Here is a 19,895-nt window from a genome sequence, read left to right as displayed (position 1 = left end):
TGTGTGTGAATGGGCACACATGTGTTGAGTGTACTGATCTTGTAGATGAATCTGACTTGCCGAACTCACAGACAATATTTACATCTTATTTGGGACAAATCTTGGTTGCCCCAGGAATGAAAACTATAACTATGACACTATCTGAAAGTAAAACACGCAAAGGCATGAGGGCGCTGAACTATTATGCATTGACTCACAAAGGGCAGCACATAGTGAAACTATAGTAAACCTGTTCTGCAGCAGCTTTCCTTATCAAAAGACCCACTCCAGTTGCTGCCCATCTTTTGCTAATATAGTAATATCACAATGAATAATGTATGCAAGTAAACTTTTCCTCTTTATTTTTATCTGTGTCTCATAGGGTGCAAGGTTGATATGATGATTAATCTCCATCTTGTCAACTTGGTGAGCTCTAGAATCATCTGGAAATGTTGGAGCATTGACTCAGTGGTCAGAGCACTGACTGCTCTTGCAGAGGACCTGGATTCAATTCCCAACACCCACATGGCAACTCACACCTGTCTATAACTCCAGTTCAGAGATCCAATGCTCTCTTCTGGCCTCTTCAGCCACTGGCAGGCACATGGTGCACAGACGTACATGCTAGTTAAACACTCATACACATAAATAATAAATAAATAAAGTTTAAACTACCTGGGAGGTGGGCCTGTAGGTATGCTTGTGGAGGATCATCTTTGTTGCATTGAGGTAGAAAGACAGGCCCACTGTAGGTGTTACCATTCCCCTGGCTGGGATCCTGGAACCCCTGTAAAATGGAGAAGAGGAACTGAGTCACAGCGCGCATCCCTCTCCCTCTGCTCCTGACTGTGGGTGAAACATGACCAGCTGCTTCGAGCTCCTGCTGCCTTGACCTCCCCACCAGGATGGACTGTACCCTTAGCTGTGAGCCAGGGTGAATTCATTCTTCCCGAAGTTGCTTTTGTTGGAGGAAGTTATCACAGAAACAGGAAGAGAAACAAAGACAACTGGCGAGAGAGATCTGGTGGAAACACTTGGTAGACTGTCTGGTGTTAAATATCACTGTCGTTAGACAAATGGACAAACCCCATCCATAAGCCGTTTCACAGCATATTCACTTGGTGGGTACAGTATTTCAAAGAGTGGGGTGGGATGAGGTGTTGATGCTTCAGTTCTCAGTATTGTAATCTTTAAAAAAGTTAATGACATTTCTAATTCTAGTAAATGTGTGTTTATAAAGGGATTAATTGCCAAAATATAAGGGACTTATATAACTCAATAAAGAGGGAAAAATCAAAGAAATCAGGTTTTGATTCTGACTATGAGTAGATATATTTTCAAAGACATAAACGTGGAGAGAGAGTGTGTGTGTTCAGACTCATACATCATCAGAGAAATGCAAAACAAAACTACAGATATCTCTGGCATCCGTTAGAATAGTGATTATCAAACAGACAAGAGAGGAACTAGAGAGATGGGGCAGTGGTTAGGGGCACCGACTGTTCCTCCTGAGGACTCAGGTTTGACTGTCAGCCTCTACACAGCATCTCACAACTGTCTGTAACTCTACTTCCAGGTAATCAATCCCTCTTCTGGCCTGCTCAGGTATCAAGCATGAATGTGGTACCCAGACACATATACAGACAAAGCATACATATATTTAAAATAAAAACAATATTAAGCGGCTGTAAAAATAGCACAGCAGTTAGGAAAAGCATATTTCTTCTAAAAGTGTTGACCGGGGTTTTTGTTCTGCCCGGTTCTCACAGTCGTTAAGTACCAAAGAAATCACACAGAGGTCTACGTTAATTATAAACTGATTGGCCAGGTAGATCGGGCTTCTTATTAACTCTTAAAACTTATATTAGCCCATAATTCTTGTCTGTGTTAGCCACATGACTTGGTACCTTTTTCAGCGAGGCTTTCACATCTTCCTTGCTCTGTGTCTGGGTGACAACTGCAGACTGAAATTTCCACCTTCCCAGAATTCTCATTGCCCCATATCTACTTCCTGCCTGGTTGCCCCGCCTATACTTCCTGCCTGACTACTGGCCGATCAGCATTTATTTAAAATACAAGTGACAGGGTACAGACCTTTGTTCCACAGCACAGAAGGACCTAAGTTCCAATCTCAGCACACATGTCAGGTGACTCACAGCTACCTGTAACTACAGCTGCAGGGGATCTGCCACCTCGGGCCTCAGAGGTCACCCACATACATGACAAACACAAACGCATGATTAAAATTAAAATAAACCCAATGATGATGATGATGATGATAAAATACAGAAAGTATTGATGAGGGCGGGGAGAGAAGGGAATCTGACTCGTTGTGGGTGGGAATGTCAGTTAGCACAGCCATGATAGAAAACTGTACTGTGACCCAGCAATGCTGTTTCTAGGTGCATAGCTGAAAGAAGGGAAATCAGTATCTGGAACAGGTATCTGTACCCCAATGTTTGTTTGCTTTAGGTTTTTCAGAACAGGGGTTTTCTGTGTAGTCCTGGCTGTTCTGGAGCTTGCCCTGTAGATCAGGCTAGCCTCGAACTCTGCCACCTGCCTCTGCCTCCCAAATGCTGGGATTAAAGGCGTGTAGCACCACTGCCCATGCTTGCACCCATGTTTATTGCAACACGTTCATGATAGCCAAGGCAGGATGGAGGATGGAATCCAGTTAAAGAGCATTGTCTCATATGCTTAAGGACTTAAGAGCAAAGAAATTAAAGCCAAGATATAGAGGTAGCTGAAGCCCCCAAAGATGGGTGAGTGGACCAAGAAACTGAGATAGACTGGTAAATCCTGTGAAGCTCTATTCAGCTTTAAAATGAAGGAAATCACACCATTTGTGAGAGCACAGATGAGCCTAGAGAGGCCGTCATGCTAAGTGATACCAACCAGATGCTGACAAAAAATATATACTACATGACAACAGCCATGTGGAAAAGTATCAAACTTATATAAAAAGTTAGGAGTAGGGGAATTATGAAGATGGTCAAGGGTATAAACTTTCATGGAGGCTACAGTTAACAACCTTGGTTTTTATATAATTGAACATTACTAAAAAAAACAATAGACCTTGTATTTTGTTTTATTACCTTATTTCAAGAATGATGACCAGGTAACCTGATAGATGTCAAACTAACTTGGCTGTAGTGATCACTTCATAATACTTACATTTGTCAAATCATCCCACTGAAAATTATGCAACTTCTTTGAGTGGTGCAGACATGGTTTAAGACAAGGTCTCTTTGTGTAGCTCTGGCTGTCCTGGAACTCACTGTTTAGACCAGGCCAGCCTCAAATTCAGAAAGCCAGCTGTCTCTGCCTTCCTAGCACAGGATTAAAGGTATGCCATGCACAGCTTTTAAATTTATGACATTTAAATTTATGAAATTGTATTTGCCAATTATCTTAAATATGATGGCTATTCTTGGTTGTCAACTTGACTACATCTGGAATTAACTAAAACCCAAAATGGGGGCATATCTGTGAGCAACTTTTGCTTAATTTGAAGTGGGAAGATCCACTTCTAAACTGGGTCTTTGGGGTAAGAAGACACACCTTTAATCCCAATCTCCTGAGATGGGAAGACCTGCCTCTAATCTGGGCCACACCTTCTGCTGGCAGTCTGCACAAGGATGCGGGAGAAGGAAGCTTTCGCTGTTTTCCTGCCTGCCCTTGTCTTGCTCACAAGTCTATTCCTTCGCTGGCTTTAGAGTCTACTTCTTCAGGATTCCAGCATATTCTAAGAGCAGCTGAGACTTCCAGTCTCATGACTGAACAGCTACTGGATTCTTGAACCTTCTATTCGCAGGCAGCCATTGTTGGATTAGCTGGACCCCAGTCTGCAAGACTTTCTAATAAACCTCCTTTCCATATATAGAGATCCCATAAGTTCTGTTACTCTAGAGAATCCTGACTAATACACTTAATAAAGCTGGAAAAAAATACACACGAATTGTAGGTTGTACTAATCACACCTGTAGAAGCCAGGGTTGCGGGTGATACATTCAGACTGTCTGGATTTTGGTTGTGATTCCACTGCTAATGTGTGATACCAGACACATTTCTAGACCTCTCAAGATGCCAGTGTCCGCCTCTGTAATGGGATGTGGGATAAAATTGTGTTTTCAAAATCATCATTAAGGACATTTTCAAATTGCTTTGACTAGACAGGATACTAATCAATGATTTAAGAGAAATTGGATTTTCTGTGGAAATACAATACCTCTTGTAGAAATCACACGAGGCTTGCTGGCTGACATATGGATATGACCATTATTATTATTCCTGAACACATACAAATTTGCCTGGGAAAATCATATTCTTATAGGTCCTCCAGGAAGCACTCGGAGAAAGTACGTTGTAATTATCATGCAGTCTTGGTGTTGAAAAGGTCTCACATTATAACAAAAATAATTTGGAACTTGTGTCATGGGCAATGACTAATCACCCTAATATAAAAATGATCTCCTATATATAATGATTTAAAAAAATAACACTATGAGGATAAAGAGATGACTCGGTAGTTAAGAGCAGTGATAGCCCTTCCCGGAGTCCTGTGTTTGCTCCTAGCACCCACATAACAGTTTACAACTAGTTCCAGGTCTATGATACCCTCTTCTGGGCTCTATAGACACCAGGCATGCACATGGTGCCCAGACATGCATGCAGGAAATGCATCCATATACAAAAAATAAATAATACATGAAAATTAAATTAACAATGTAGTAGAAAAGGGAGCAAATTATATAGAAATATAGTTCACAAAATAGGCATGCTTTTAATTTGTCTATAAATTAGTTAAGTCACTTAAGAGACAAGAGGGTTATTGTGGTTCAAAGAGGCCATAGTTCGTCATGATGGGGAGGACTTGGCAGCAGGAGGGACACTTGTTTGGTGACAGAAACTTGTGGTTATAGCTTATTCACGTGCTTTCAGATCAGCAAATAGAGAAAACTGGGCCAGATTCAGGGCTGGCCTGTCACCTTTAAAGCCTGCTTCTAGAAACCTTCTTAGGCCATATGTCCAAAGGTTCCACAAACTTCCAAAAACAGTGCTACCAGATTAGACCCAGATATTCAAACACATGAACCTGCAGGGGACACACTACATCAAAGCATAATTATATATGTACATATACATACATATGTATACACACACAGATAGATATCCAGATAGATGCTCAAGAGAAATTTTTTACCTATCTTAGTTTCCTGCACCATTTTAATCACACATGGAAGTTCAATTCTTTTAGTAGTTACTTATTAAGTCTTTTGTCTCTATGAGAGTTTGTGCAGGATTATGTGTGTGCCTGCATTTGCACAAATGTGTGAGCGTGTTTGTAGAGACCAGAGTACAATCTCAGCTGTCAATCTTCGGGTGTCATTCAGCTTGTTTTTTTGGTGTTTTGTGGGGGGCCAGCCTTGACAAGATTGCCTTTCTTCCAGAGTGGAGGCCTGGGAATTTAGAAATATAGTAAAGAATACAAAGACGTGAACAAAAATAATAAAACACAGAAACACATAGGATAGTATCGGGAGGAAATTTCAGTGAGTACTGAAAATTCACCGGTGTTTAATTTTCCAACAAATATACCCCTGACACCCCTGATTTCAAAAGGTAGGAGTAGAACCAAAGGACTGCATTAACATACAAATTGAAGGTCATTGGGTACTTCACGCTCCTGCCCTTGACTCCTGCCCTTGACTCCTGCCCTAGACCAAACACTCCGTAGGGAAACCACTCCCTGGGTGAAATCCTAAGTTATCTGTAAAGGGAACTAGAACCTAGTTGGGTTCTTAGACTTTTGTTTTAGGTAGGAACCAACTACTTCCCAACTAGCCACACCTGTTGACATAACCTTGCGAGAGCAGAGCTCTGATTTACAACTAGGTGAGACTTTTGTTTGAGTTAGAAACACAATAATCTTGAACTAAAAACAAGCCCCAGACTCTCTGACCTTTGGCCTTTTTGGGCTTCCACAGAGTTTGTCAGGTAGGCTAGGTTGACTAGCTGTTGAGCCTCAAGGGTCTGTCTGTTTCTGCCCACACATTTTCTGCTGGAGTTACAGGCATAGATCATTTTTTACATGGGTTTTGGACCATCAAACTCAGGTCTTTATGTTCGCAAGGCAAACACTCTACGGATTGGGTTATCAGTCCAAAAGCTCTTTAAATCTTAACATCTATTCTTGCACAGTCATTGCAAAGTTATTATCTCCTGCCTCCACCTAAATAGCACTTGTCTCGTTTTAATGTTTATCTTCTGCAATATATTCAAATGGCCTACAACTCAAAGGATACAGGAGGCATACAGCAAAATATCTTTACCCTTTTCCACGGCCCATGCATTAGTGGGGCCATCTTTATCAGCTTCAAAGATATGCAGCAGTTAGGTGACGGATTCTCTCATCTGTATTTGGTTTTACACAACCGGTAGGAGTCATTCTCCACTGCGCCTTGTTTTACTATGCAATTGTGAAATCATGTTTCGTGTCCCTGCTTATTAACTGGCTCCTTCCCTGAGATGAACTGATGGAGCAATCCATGTTCATTGCCACAACGCACTGAGCTTGTGCAGTTGGTTCATGGTGAAAAGCTCTGCCTCCTACAGAAACACGGCCCCTTTGTGTCGTAGCTCAAATAAATTCCCTTACCGGCGAGTGCTGAGGTTCTTTCTCACTTGTGCTATTTCAAGCAGCAGCCGCAGACAGTAACATTGCCCTGTATCTTCGCATGTCTCTGTGTGTGCCTGCATGATGACCTACTTCAATTTTAAAGTGCCCCCAAAATCCCAATTTTCGGAAGTGAATGCTGTGTAGCCCGTCAGTCTAGCTGCTGCCCCAGAGTCAACAGCGCACACTTGCTGGAGCGCTTACTTCAGAGGTTTTCATCGTGGTCTGAAAATGTCTTTAACCACCTGCGTTCATTCATCCTACACTGCTGGGAAAGCCTGCTGACTTGATGCTTATTTTTCCTGGTACTTTGACGTCGCTATTTAATTTTATTCAGAGCTGTTTGTTTCTGACCAAAAAACAAACAAGTTGCTAATCCCTTCCTTCCCACTGACTACATTTTTCAAATATATATATATTTATCATATATATACAGGTATATATACACACATTTATACACATATATTTACTTTCTTAAAAGTACCTTGATATGTTATTGAAGGAGCACAGACTCTCAGGACAGCTTTCTTGTATATCCAAGATAGGGAACATTCCTGGCATACCTTCTGCCTCCTCCCACTTGGAACCCTCCCTTGTTTGCTAGAGGCAGCAACTGTTCTGGCAAAGTCGTTTTGTCTATTTCTGAATTCATATAAGCGAGGCTGGGTCATGCGCTCAAGCCTGACGGTTTCTAGCCTGCTCTACCTTTGGCCCTGTGCAGTTTCCCTGCACCCATGGCAGATGTTGGTCTCCATTTCTTCATCTCAGGCGGCTTTCTCACATTTCCTCATCATTGTCTTCATTTTCCTAAGTCTCAATTCTCTCTCTCTCTCTCTCTCTCTCTCTCTCTCTCTCTCTGTGTGTGTGTGTGTGTGTGTGTGTGTGTGTGTGTGTCTGTCTGTCTGTCTGTCTGTCTGTCTGTCTCTTTTTTTTCCTTATTTTCTATTTAACCTTTCTTTGGAGTTTCTAATTTCAATGTTGCTCTAGTTTCATCTCTGCTGTTATGATCACCACTCCGACCAAATATCACTTACGGGACGAAAGGGCTTATTTCAGCTTATAGTTCATGGTCCATCTCTGAGGGAAGTCAGGGCAGGAGTTCAACAGGTTCTATGGAGCAGAAACAATGGAGGAGCCTGGACATGGGGGTACATGTCTTTAATCCCAGCACTCAGGAGGCAGAGGTAGATGAATCTCTATGAGTTCAAGGTCTACTGGTCTACATAGTGAGTTCCAGGTCAGACAGAGCTATGGAGAGGGAGAGAGAGAGAGAGAGAGAGAGAGAGAGAGAGAGAGAGAGAGAGACTCAAAACAAAGCAACAATTTAAAAAAAAGAAAGAAAAAGGGAAAAGAGAAAAGCAAAGAAAAAGAAACCACAAGGGATGGCTCTTGCTGGTTGGCCCTCAGGCGTGGGCTTAACTTGTTCCCTCATGCAGCTCGGACTATCTCCAGAGAACGCTGCCACCTACACTCAGTAGGTAGGGCCACTCTATATCTATTGACAATCAAGACAATCCTTGACAGATGTGCTCTACGGGACAATTTTAAAAATCTTTTCTGACAGTTCCTTCTCTTTTTCTGAATCTTCCCTTTCTTTTCTGCTGTGCAGCATCCTTAGAGTTCCCACTGGTGCTGTGTGCTCCCACCCCACCCCACCCCCGTGCTCTTTTTTTCTATTCCTTCTTACACACTGGTGTCTTCTCATGCACTGTTTCTCTCCTTTGTTTGTGGTGTGAGATGCTTTCCGGTGTGTGTAAGTTTTCTCTCACTGTGGACACATCTCTTGTGCCTTGCATTGCAGAAACACTACTGCCAAGTGGTGCGCTCCTGTCAGGTCCCAAGAATTTCCTTGCTTTGCTGTTACTATCAGTTTGTTCAGTTTCCAAGAAAATTGCTTTGCACATCTACAATTCTAGTTATTAATTGTAATTAATTAACTTAAAACTTTTCTGCTTTGCCTGTATGTATGTAAGTATTCCATAAGTATGCAGTGGCCACGTGAGGTCAGAATGAGGTCAGAATATGGTGTTAGATTTCCTGGAATTATGAATGGTTGTGAACCATCATGTGGGCTCTGGAAAACAGATCTGGGTAAGTGCTCCTAACTGCTGAGCCATCTCTCAAGCCCTCATCTAATTACTAATCATATGATACTATTTACATCTTCAAAATAAAAATGTATGTTCAAGCGCACAGAAACATAAATTACAATTGATAATTAGTAACATAATACTACCCCCATTAATTCTACAAAGTCATCTTAAAATTCAGAAGGAAGAAAAAGAGACAGAGTGGGTAAAACAACGAGAGGCACATGGATAAGGGCCGAACAAGTAAGTGCTTGGAACCTTGGAGCTAGACCTCTGGGCTTTAACCCTCTGCCTGTCTGCCGAGCAGAGGCACTGACAGCTCTCTTCCGCAGATTGTCTTTATCAAGGATATCTGCACAGAAAACAGGAGGTAACATGACCCTCCCGGAACTGAACAGACTGCCTCGATGTCTAAGATAATGAATAACTCCCTCTGCGGTGAAGGATAAGCAGGCTTGCTAGATCTGTTGGGGTCTCCTAAGCTTGAGTCCCCTGCGAAAAGTGCAACATTCCCCTTAACCTCAGTCATTCCAAGGTGCAAAGGAAACTTGAGAACAAGAGTGACCAACCTGAATGTAAAGTATCCGACCTGCTGTGCTGTGACCAATGAAGTCCTTTGTGTCTGACCCCTTGGCCTCTTGCCTTTGCCATGAAACAGTACAGGCTGACTTGTTATCTTACAAGTAGATAGAAATCTGACTCTCACAGCTCTTAACTAAATGAACTGTACCAAGTAATATCAATATTTATTACAAATATAGAGAAAGGATAAGGGATATATTGGTGCACAAACAAACAAATAGAACAACAAAAAGAGGAAATTATAAATAGAAATTATAAATATATAAATAAAGGAAATTTTATATGAAAGTTGTGGCCATTGCAAGTTTGTAAGTAAAGAATCATAAAAATTTCAAACATAGTCCATGCAAAAAATCCACGAAAACAAAAAATAAAACAAACAAAAACAAACCTGAAATTAAATTGCTGACTCAAATTATGGCCCCTATACCCAAAAGGTCTAAATATAAACAATAGTTTTTAATTGAAGGAAGTTTTTGAGACAGAGTTTCATGTAGTCCGTGGTAACCTCAAACTTAAGAAGTAGTCAGTCTGCATGTAGAAGACTCTAAATAGGTCTATACTTATCACCCTGCATAAAACTCCAATCTAAATGGATCAAAGTTCTCAACATAAAACCAGATACACTAAACCTGAGATCATTTGCACAGGAAAAGGCTTTCTGAACAGAACACCAATAGCACAGGCGTCAGGATCAACAATTGATAAATGGGACCTCATGAAATGGAGAAGTGTCTGCACAGTGGGCTAATATCCAAAATAAATAAAGAACTCATAAAGCTAGATATCAAGACAACTAATTGCCCAATTTAAAAATGGAGTACAGATCTAAATAGGATTCTCAAAAGAGGAAACTCAAATGGCTAAGGAACACTTAAAGAAGTGTTCAGCATCCTTCATCATTAGGGAAATGCAAATCAAAACTACTGTGAAATTTCCTCTTACACCCATCAGAATGGCTAAGACCAATAAAATAAATGACAGTTCATGCTGTCAGGGATGTGGAATGCTCATCCATTGTGGTGGAAGTGCAAATTTGTACAGCCACCATAGAATCAGTATGGTGGTTCATCAGGAAGATGGGACCCTATCTACCTCAAGATCCAGCTATACCACTCTTGGGCATATACCCAAAGGACACTTCATCCTACCACAGAGACACTTGTCCAACCACATGTTGATGGGGTTTTCTGTTGTGTCAGCCCACTCCCAAATAACTACACAGAGTCTTATTGTTAATTATAAATGCTTGGCCAATAGCTCAGGTTTATTACTAACTAGCTCTTACAACTTAAGCAGACCCATATTTCATATCTACACTCTACCATTTGGTGGTACCTTTTAAAAATATGGTATATTCATCTCCTGCCTCCCTCTATGTCTGGCTGACATCTCTGCCCTCCTTCTTTCCAGCATTCTCTCATTCTGGCTTTCTCACCTAACCTCTTCCTACCTATCTACTGGCCAGTCAGCTCTTTATTAAACTAATGATTATAACACATATTCATAGTGTACAAAAAGGATTAGTCCATGGCAACCATGTTCATTGCTGCTCAATTCATAGTAGTCAGAAACTGGAAACAACCTAGATGGCCCTCAGAAGATGAATGGATAAAGAAAATGTGGTACCTTTACCCAATGGACTATTACTCAGCCATTAAAAAAATTAAATTTGCAGGTAAATGGATGGAACTAGGAAAAATCACAGAGTGAGGTAATTCAGACTCAGAAAGAAAAATATGGCATATATTGGCTTATATGTGACTATTAGCTGTTAAGTCAATGATAACCACCAAGCTATAATCCATAGAACCACAGAGGTAGATATAGAGTAAGGGACTAGGACGGGACAGCTAGATCTCCCTAAGAAAGGGAAATAGAAGAGATAGATGGTGATGGATGGTGGGCAGTAGGGAACTGAAATGGGGGGGGGCAAGTGGGGAGGGGAAAAGGGGAATGAGGGAGGGAATCTTAATGCAGGATAAGTTTCATACAACATATACACATATGAAGGGAGTCTAAATGAAACTGTCAGATAATGGGGGAGACAGAGCCCTAACTGAACATCTCTTGTTACTAAATGAAGCTTCCAGTCCACTCATTGGGTTACACCTAATTGAGTTGTTGGCCAAAGGGGTCCCATGGGAATCCCTAAACAACCCAGGCTGTTGTCAAGACTGTAGGTTGCTCTCCTTAGCACCTTTATAATCCATTGAAATTAGAGAAGTTGGGCTGGTGCCTACATATAGTCTTTAACCCTACATGGTAGTGTCTTTGGTACAGGAAGTTTCTTTGCATGCTACCAAGAGAGAAACATAAACATCAACCCAGCCGCAGCCCTTTAGTCTACTAAACTAACTGCTTACACTAGTGTAACAGAGGCACAAAGCTTTTGGGAGAAGCCAGCAAACACATGCTTTGATTTAGGACCCACTTTGCAATATGGAAACCATATTTCAGTAAAAGGGGGGGAATAGAAGTAACCAAGCCTTCTGCATGCAAGAATTTATAGTTTCAATAACCGTGGAAATGAGACGGGCCTCTAGCAACATGAGACAGTCTTTGTTAGAGTACTCCATCCAATTAAAGCTGGAATCTAGGTTTTGCTGTAGAAAGTAGTTTTGGGATGACGTAGTATGATGCAGAATTGGAGTTTATTAAAGTTTATTGAAGGGGGTTCGGGAAACAATAAGACCAACCAAGCGTGGTTGGTGTCAGCTTCTCAAGCAGCCTCAGGTTTCCCTGTTTTAACAACAGCCACACGTGGGATTTGGGATGATTTTTAAGCATCATCTTCATGGGGTTGCTGAGAAGTTTAAATGAGAGACCACAGTGCAGTTCACACTGTCCAAACAACAGAATGCTAATGACTTGATGTCTCAAAGTGTGGAAGCAACTGTTCCGGTTGCTCTCTGTTTCATGTTAAAGTGGTCCTTCGTCTTCTTCCCACTGTGGTATTGGGTTATAAAAGTGTATGGGAAATTAAACACGGGGATTTCAGTATTAGCTGGAACTCCCACCCGGTACTATTCTATGTTTTCTGTTTTATTGTTTTCACATATGTCTTCACATTCTTTACTAATATTTCTAAATCCCCATTCCCCTACCCTGGCAAGAGGTGTTGTCGAGACAGGTACCCGACACCTCGGAGGAATCAGTCTGTGAATTTGGGGCTCTCAGGAAGTTCTCACTCCATCTTTACTTCTTCTCTAAGCCGACCCACATTCCCTGAACACAGAACTTCATCCCACAGAGTATATTTAGTAACAGATAAATGAGAAGAGGGCTGAGTATCTCCAGCTCAGCTTAAAGTTAGAGGAAATTACTGAGTCATGAAACAAGCTCCCACCATAAGGCTGTTGCACAATAAGAATTATTATGCAATAGAAAAAGTGGGGGCTATCCATGTCACATCTCTTCACCATGTACTGGTCACGGGAACCCTGCTTCTGTGGATGCTAACAGCGACCCAGGACTACTGGCAATATGGAAGACTTATGAAAGCCAATGTAATAACCAGATTCTCCGTATTTATTAGCAAAACAGACAAAGCATCTCTGTGAAATAACATGTTCAAAACCCAGAAATTTAAAAGTCGGTGACGGGGTAGAGGAAAAGAATAAGACTGAAAGGCAAAAGGAGTCTTGTAGCTGTGTTCAAATTGCAACTTCTCCCCTGTAAGTGTTCTGCCTTAGACAACTCATTTAAATTCTCCAAGCTTAGAATGAGGGTGAGGGGCACCGCATCCATACCTCTGAAGTCTACTGAAAGGATTAAAGAAAATGAGACCTACATTACAAATGAGGCATAGAGCAGACAACATGCAGGGTTCTGGCAAGATGAGTATTTGGCCTGAGTGAAGCAAGAGGTCACATGACAAGGAGGATGTCCTTTGCCTCCTGTGTGTGCATCTACTGCTCATTCATTCATTCACTCATTCATTCCCTCATCTACGTCAGCCACCTCTCAAAATGACCAAAGATGTGTACTTAATGCGTTCAAGACAACAGAAATATATGTGTACATATGTACACACACATACACACACAAATAAAGAGAAACCTATTAGTTGCTATAGAATGAGACAGTATAGTAGAAATCAGACTTCTCTGGATTTTCTGAGCCAATAAAATTTCTCCAACAGCTGGAATTAACAAAATTAACAGTTATCAAGTTGTTTTCCTGTTTTAAATCAAGTAAAGGCAAAGACAAATAAAATAGAAGAAAACCAAGATGGCACTATTGATTGCCACCACAATTTTTATAAAATAAGTACATTGTTAATACCTATAAAGTAGGAAGACCATCAACTCAGAGTACAGTCTAGTTCTGTCTTGTGAACTCTTTGTTGTTTATGTGATTTGTCTTGGGTGGGTAGAAACTACCATGAGCTGGCAGTGGCTTAGAAAGAACCACTTTGGATCGCTGCCTCTGTTTACAGAATGACCCCTGTCCTGGCTAGTTTTGTGTCACCTTGACACACGCTATAGTCATCTGAAAGGAGGAACTTCAATTGAGAAGATGCCTCCCTCCAGAAGATCAGACTGTAGGCAAGTCTGCAGAGTGTTTTCTTAGTCAATCAATGGGTAATTGATGGAGGGCCCAGCCCATTGTGGGTGGTGCTACCCCTGGGCAGATGGTTCTGGATTCTATAAGAAAGCAGGCTGAACAAACCATGATAAGAACAAGCCCCTCCACCCCCATGAACTCTGCATCAGCTCCTGCCTCCAGGATCCTGCCCTGCTTGAGTTCCTGTCCTGACGTCCTTTGACGATGAACAAAGTGATGTGGATGTGTAAGCCGAATAAACCCTTTCCTCCCCAGTTTACTTTTTGGCCACAATCATTTGCTTTTATTTTATTTTTTTTAAATAAAAACTTTGAATTTATTTTATGTGCCTTGGTGTTTTGCCCGTATGCACGTACATCTGTGCTAGGGTGTTGGTTCCCTGGAACTGGAGTTACAGGCAGTTGTGAACCTCCATATGGGTGCTAGGAATTGAACCTGGGTTCTGGGGAAGAGCAGCCAGTGCTCTCAACCACTGAGCCATCTCTCCAGCCAAGCTGTGGTGTTTCATGCCATCAGTAGAAACCCTAACTAAGACAACCTGGACTCATAACAAGCAATGAGCCCGTCTGCCTTGAGCTCACCTAGCGGTGTGAGCATGGAGATGCTCCAGTTGCTTAAAGACTTTCCTTGGAAGGACGCTCTGAGAAGCTTGCCCTGGGTTCTTCTCACTGGGCATTGGGCAAAGTATTCAACGACAACAATAATATCCCAGGATGGACTGGGGAGTTTGTATAAATCATAATCTCCCGACAGAACATTTTCAACAAAAGAAAACTAGATAGAGCTGGGATAAATATTCTTCACTTGAACCAACGTAATAAGGACTTTAGGGAATTCATATTCTTGGTGTGAGAATTTTTTTCCTATCAAAAAAAAAAAAAAAGGTAGAAAAAGTCCCTGTAACGACTCACACTTCCTGAACCTCCCCCTCCCCTGCGCTGATTGACCAATTGTGTCAGATTGTGAGGTCAACCTCCCACCAATGGGAGGAGACACCACTTACGTCAGAGGTAAAAGATGGGGAGCCTTTTTGGCCCCTATGTGTTCAGTAGCCCTGTTTGTGTCTGTCACTTTCTTTTGACAACAGAGCTGCCTTGCCCAACAACTTTTGCTTTGTCTGCGTCTTTCTTTGTGTGATACTAAGATTATTTATTGTTCGTTTCTAACTTAGGAAGCCAACAGGACTGTGGACTGTGTGTTTTATTTATGTGGGTCTGTGAGATCATATTTTTGTCAAACAAACCTTTGGCAAACCTTGCCTCAGTGACTTTTCAGTACCTCTCGAAATCAGATCATGTGTTACTAGTTAAACATTCAGTTCACCTGGGGCAAGGAGTCTGTCAGCCCAGCTGGGACTCTTGTGACTCTAAAAGGGTCGCTGAAACTCACTGAAACCATCTATCATACTTTTCTAAATGATTATCTTTTGATTATTTTGAACTATGTGTATTTGTGGACGTCTCCGTGGGCATGTGGGCGCCTGGATCTGCTGGAGCTGGAGTTACAGGTCTGGGAGCGCACAGTGTGCTGTTAGCTGCTCGGCCATCTCTCCAGCCCCACCATGACTGACTTGATCCTTCTCTCCCGCAGCGCAGAGCTACTGAATGTCCGCTCTGGCTTCTAGTCTCAGCATTGCAAACAGCGGTACCTGAATCAAACCCCTCTGCTCCTGGGGACAGACAGGTGACAAATGAGACAGACACCTAGTCAGCCCAGCACAGGAGTGGGCAAGTGCTGTGGAGAAATGGGAACCAATGAGGGTGGAAAGTGTGTGTGTGTGTGTGTGTGTGTGTGAGTGTGTGTGTGTGTGAGTGTGTGTGTGTGTGAGTGTAAGTGTGTGTGTGTATATGAGTGTGTGTGTGAGTGTGTGTGTCTGTGTGTGTGTATGTGTATGTGAGTGTGTGTGTATGTGTGTGAGTGTGTGTATGTGAGTGTGTGTGTGAGTGTGTGTGTGTATGTGTGTATGTGAGTGTGTGTGTGTGTCTGTGTGTGTATGTGTGTATGTGAGTGTGTGTGTGTGTGTGTGTGTGTGTGTGTGCAGCAATAGTTCTACTTTCAGAAAGTTGATCCAAAAGACCTTCTGGAGAGGGAAAGATGTGAAACCCTGAAAAAATGGAATAAGTGAAGGACGACGAGACATCTGAGGGGCAGGGCACCGGAGGCAGAGGGAAAAGGCAGGAGTCAGTGCAGGAGTGTGGCTATAGCTTTGAGGGACAAGGTCAGTGTTGCAGGCGCAGAGTCAGTGAGGTCTGGAGTAGGTAATGAAATACTGGAGAGGTAGTGGGGCATAGAAAAGAAAGAGAAAACATTAAATAATAATTATAACATTATTATAGTTATAAATATCTTAGCAGAAATTGTTAATAATTATAACGGTATTATTAATCATTATGTGACTCCTACTCTGGGAAGCCTGAGGAGCCGTGAGCAGGTTCGAATGAACCAACTGCTACTTTAACAGATACTTTAACAGCTACAGACAGTGAGGGCAAAAGCAGGGAGCTGCAAGCCAGCTACTGCATTCCAGCTGAGATTTCTCAGCACGGAGCAGGCTGGCACACAGGGTAAGATGAAAGGGGTCCTGCGGTATGGGAAGCTCACTCAGCTTACCCACTTTGGGTGAAATCACCTGATCAGTTCTGAGACTATACAGAGATCCTGCTAGCGCTTCGCTGATCTCAGACTTCGGGATGAAGGGCTATGTGCTCCCTGCCCACATCCACAGCCTGCTCAGATGGGAAGTGGGACCCCTACCTAAAAACTGGCTCTCACAGAGAGCTGCCTGGAGCTTGGGGAGAGCCATGACAGACAGGAGAGGCTGCTGAAAAGGGAAGTGGGGCCAGCGCTCAGAGTTTTATCTGCTTTGTCCATAAAAGGAGATAAGACACTTCACAGAGGCCTGCACCGGGGCCAGAGTGTACATTCTGTCTGTTTTCTCTCCACATAGATTTATGGTGTCCCATCCATAGCAAACACGAGTTCTTCACGCAAACTTCTGTGTACTTGAGCTGCTGAAATTCAAGATCCGCCTGGGATAGCTGCTCATTTTAACTTTGACAATATTATATTTTGTCATTTCTGGGCCTTTCAGAAAGTGACTCCAAGGACCTCATATGGAGACGAGTCAGTGTGTGTAGTTAGCTCTCTCTTGACTTTAATCTGTTTTCCTGTCATGAACCATTGCTCTTGTAGCTAATTAAGATGCTTTGGTGCGACCTGGCTTTTTCTTCAGAAGTGACTCTTAAGCTGGGATTGACAGGGTGGCAAGTCAGGAAGCAGGTGCTGGGAGGGGACACCTCCTCCTGGTCACGGATGTTTTCCCACTGACTACGGACTTGCTCGGGAGCCGGTCCACCTGTCTCCAGAAAGCTACCAGCAGGCAGCGACAACTCGAAGACCCGGTGAGCCACTTTGTCACACCCTAGGATTCTATCCATTGTCATCTTAACTTCTGTCTTTATTGGCACCAGTTTTGAAAAGGGAACTCTGATTGAGAACTCTCCCCCAATAAGCCTATTTTGAAATTAGGTAAAAAATGTATTATGGCAATAATTAGAGTTCAATTTCCTTGGAAAAAATGAACATTCAAATACCTAGATAATAGATGTTTTTAATAGTCAGGTATGGTGCGCACCTGTAACCCCAGCATGCCAGAGGCGGAGGCAAGAGGATTTCAAGTCTGAGGACAGTTTAGATTTCAGAGTGAAACCCTGTCTCAAAAAGAAGAATCTCCTGTTATTTTGTTTTAAACATTACTGTTTGGAGACAGAGTCTCAGGCTTCCCTCAGACTCATAGTCTTCCTGCCTTTACCTTTGAAGTGCTAGATTACAGGCATGCGCAGCCACACTTGGTTTATGTGGGTGTCAAACCAAGATCTTTGTGCAGCCTAGTCAAGTACTCTTCTAAGTGAGTTACATCCTATGCCCCTAGACATTTTAAAGATCTCTTTTCTACATTAGTCAAAGACTTTTAATACTAGATTCACATGTGGCTTTTTTAATATTTTAAAAGCAAAGTGGCCTCTGTTGTCTTTGTCTCTGGGCTTCCTGCTAGAATGATCGTCTTTTCTGGAGCTTGCAGCTGTCTTAGAGCTGGTATTAATATTGCTAGTATTTGGCAATAAATAATTATACTGCAAGAGACTAAATTTGGAGCATAGGAACGACTTTCGAGAGGGAGCCCTGAAAGAATGTTGTACTCAGGATTGTAGGAGGCTCTGGGGCCAGGGAGGCGAGTGCATAGCTTGTCCAAAGACAACCAAACAGCATCCATGGCTGATATGTTCCTAGGTGGAAGCTTTATCCATCAAGTCACCAAGACGGTCAAAAATAGCATCCAGGATCCCCTGTAGGGAAGATCTCCACTCCCCGGAAAGCCCCACATGCCCACCTTGCTCTAGAGTCTTCACTATTTCCTCCAGAGCTGTTATCAACCAAAGTGCTAGGTAGGCAGGCTCTTTCCTGATATCTAGAATAAGTCAGCTAAGGGTTTAAAGAGACAAAACGTTCACAATTCTTTATTATGTGTTGCATTATAGATGGATTCTGTTTGATAAAGTCCTATACAATTTCTCACTATCATTTCGGGACACTAAATGTCCCTGGAAACTAGAGAGGTGATGCAGAAATAAGTACTTGCTACAAGGCTACCACGCCTTCCCCAACCCAGGTCAGGGTTATCGCGGTTGCTTGCCTCTCCGTTAAACACCTCTTTGCTGGAATTTATGCGGAATAAATTTCTGGAGCTTATGGGGAATGAACTATTCCCCCACCTCCCAACATTAAGACTGGGCCTAGGCTCCCCTACTATCCCACTTCTGTACCCAATCCCTGCCTTCCTACACCACCTGGCCTCCACCTGGCTGCTAAGCCTCCAGCACTCTAGGTCCGGAATTTTTGAAGGCGGGAGGTGTAGGGGTGAGGACAAGAAAAGGAAAGGAAATAGTACTGAGGTGGCTCTGGCCTGCTCTGTAAGTATAGCTCAGCAAATCCTCTGTCCCTTCTCCCACAGTGGGGACAGCCAGGCAAGGTGATTAAACAATAGGTCCAAACACCATCTCTCAGACTCTTTGAAAGGTGGCCCTGGTGCTCCTGAAATGGCTGACTGGTCACCCGCCTCGCCAGGTGACCCCCTGGAGGTAGCCATAGTCTGAAGGTCACAGAGAGGAAAGGATAACTGATCAATGGGGTTGATGGAAAAAAAAAAACACGAAACAATAATGATGTGATCCCGAAGACAATTTTAGTTCAACTGGAAAATCTGACCTGTTCTGCAAACAATTTCCATAAACTCGTCAGCATTCTCCTCATTAGACTATTCGTGGCTGTACGTATTCCTTAACTCTCTTCTTAAAAAAGATCTGAAGCTACGCAGACAAACTATGCCGTAATAAAAGAGTAAGCTATCCCACAATGTAGCTACAGAGTGTTCTAGATACAACCCAAGCTGGCAGCTCCCACTTGCTGTGCTCACTTTTCTTCCATCCCTTCTGCTCTTCTAAGTGAAACTGCCTCTTTAACCCGCTTTAAGATGCTCTGGGATGCTTTGGGAGCTTTTCGTGGCTCTCTGGCGTGTACACAAGCGCGCGTGCGTGCGTGTGTGCTCGGCGCGCAGGGAGGGAAAAAGCGCGCAGTCTGGGCTCTGCGTCACTCCCGCACCTGGTCAGAGATGGGCTTAGTGGTGTTTAATCCACGGAGGGCACGCCAACCCGGGTGTTTTCCTGGGTCCCTGATTTTCCTGCCTGGAGTACCAGCGTCCCAGCCTGCTTTGGTGCCCGGTTTCCTCCCTCCTGCCACTCGACCCCAGTGCAGGAAGAAGGGTGATGCGGGCGGAGGGCTGGTGGTTGGGTGGCCTGCGGGTAGGATGCGCGGTGATCCCGGTCAGTTTTGGAGGAGTGCGTGTGGAGGAGCTGGGTTCTAGCCGGAGCCCAGGCTACGTTACCACCTGCTGAGAGCCTCCGGGGCCAAAGTAGCCACGGTCAGAGCCACCTGCTATAAAT

The sequence above is a fragment of the Myodes glareolus genome, chromosome 8 (genome assembly GCF_982192425.1).
Source record: "Myodes glareolus chromosome 8, mMyoGla1.1, whole genome shotgun sequence".
Classification (NCBI taxonomy): Eukaryota; Metazoa; Chordata; class Mammalia; order Rodentia; family Cricetidae; genus Myodes; species Myodes glareolus.
This window is presented reverse-complemented; position numbering follows the sequence as displayed.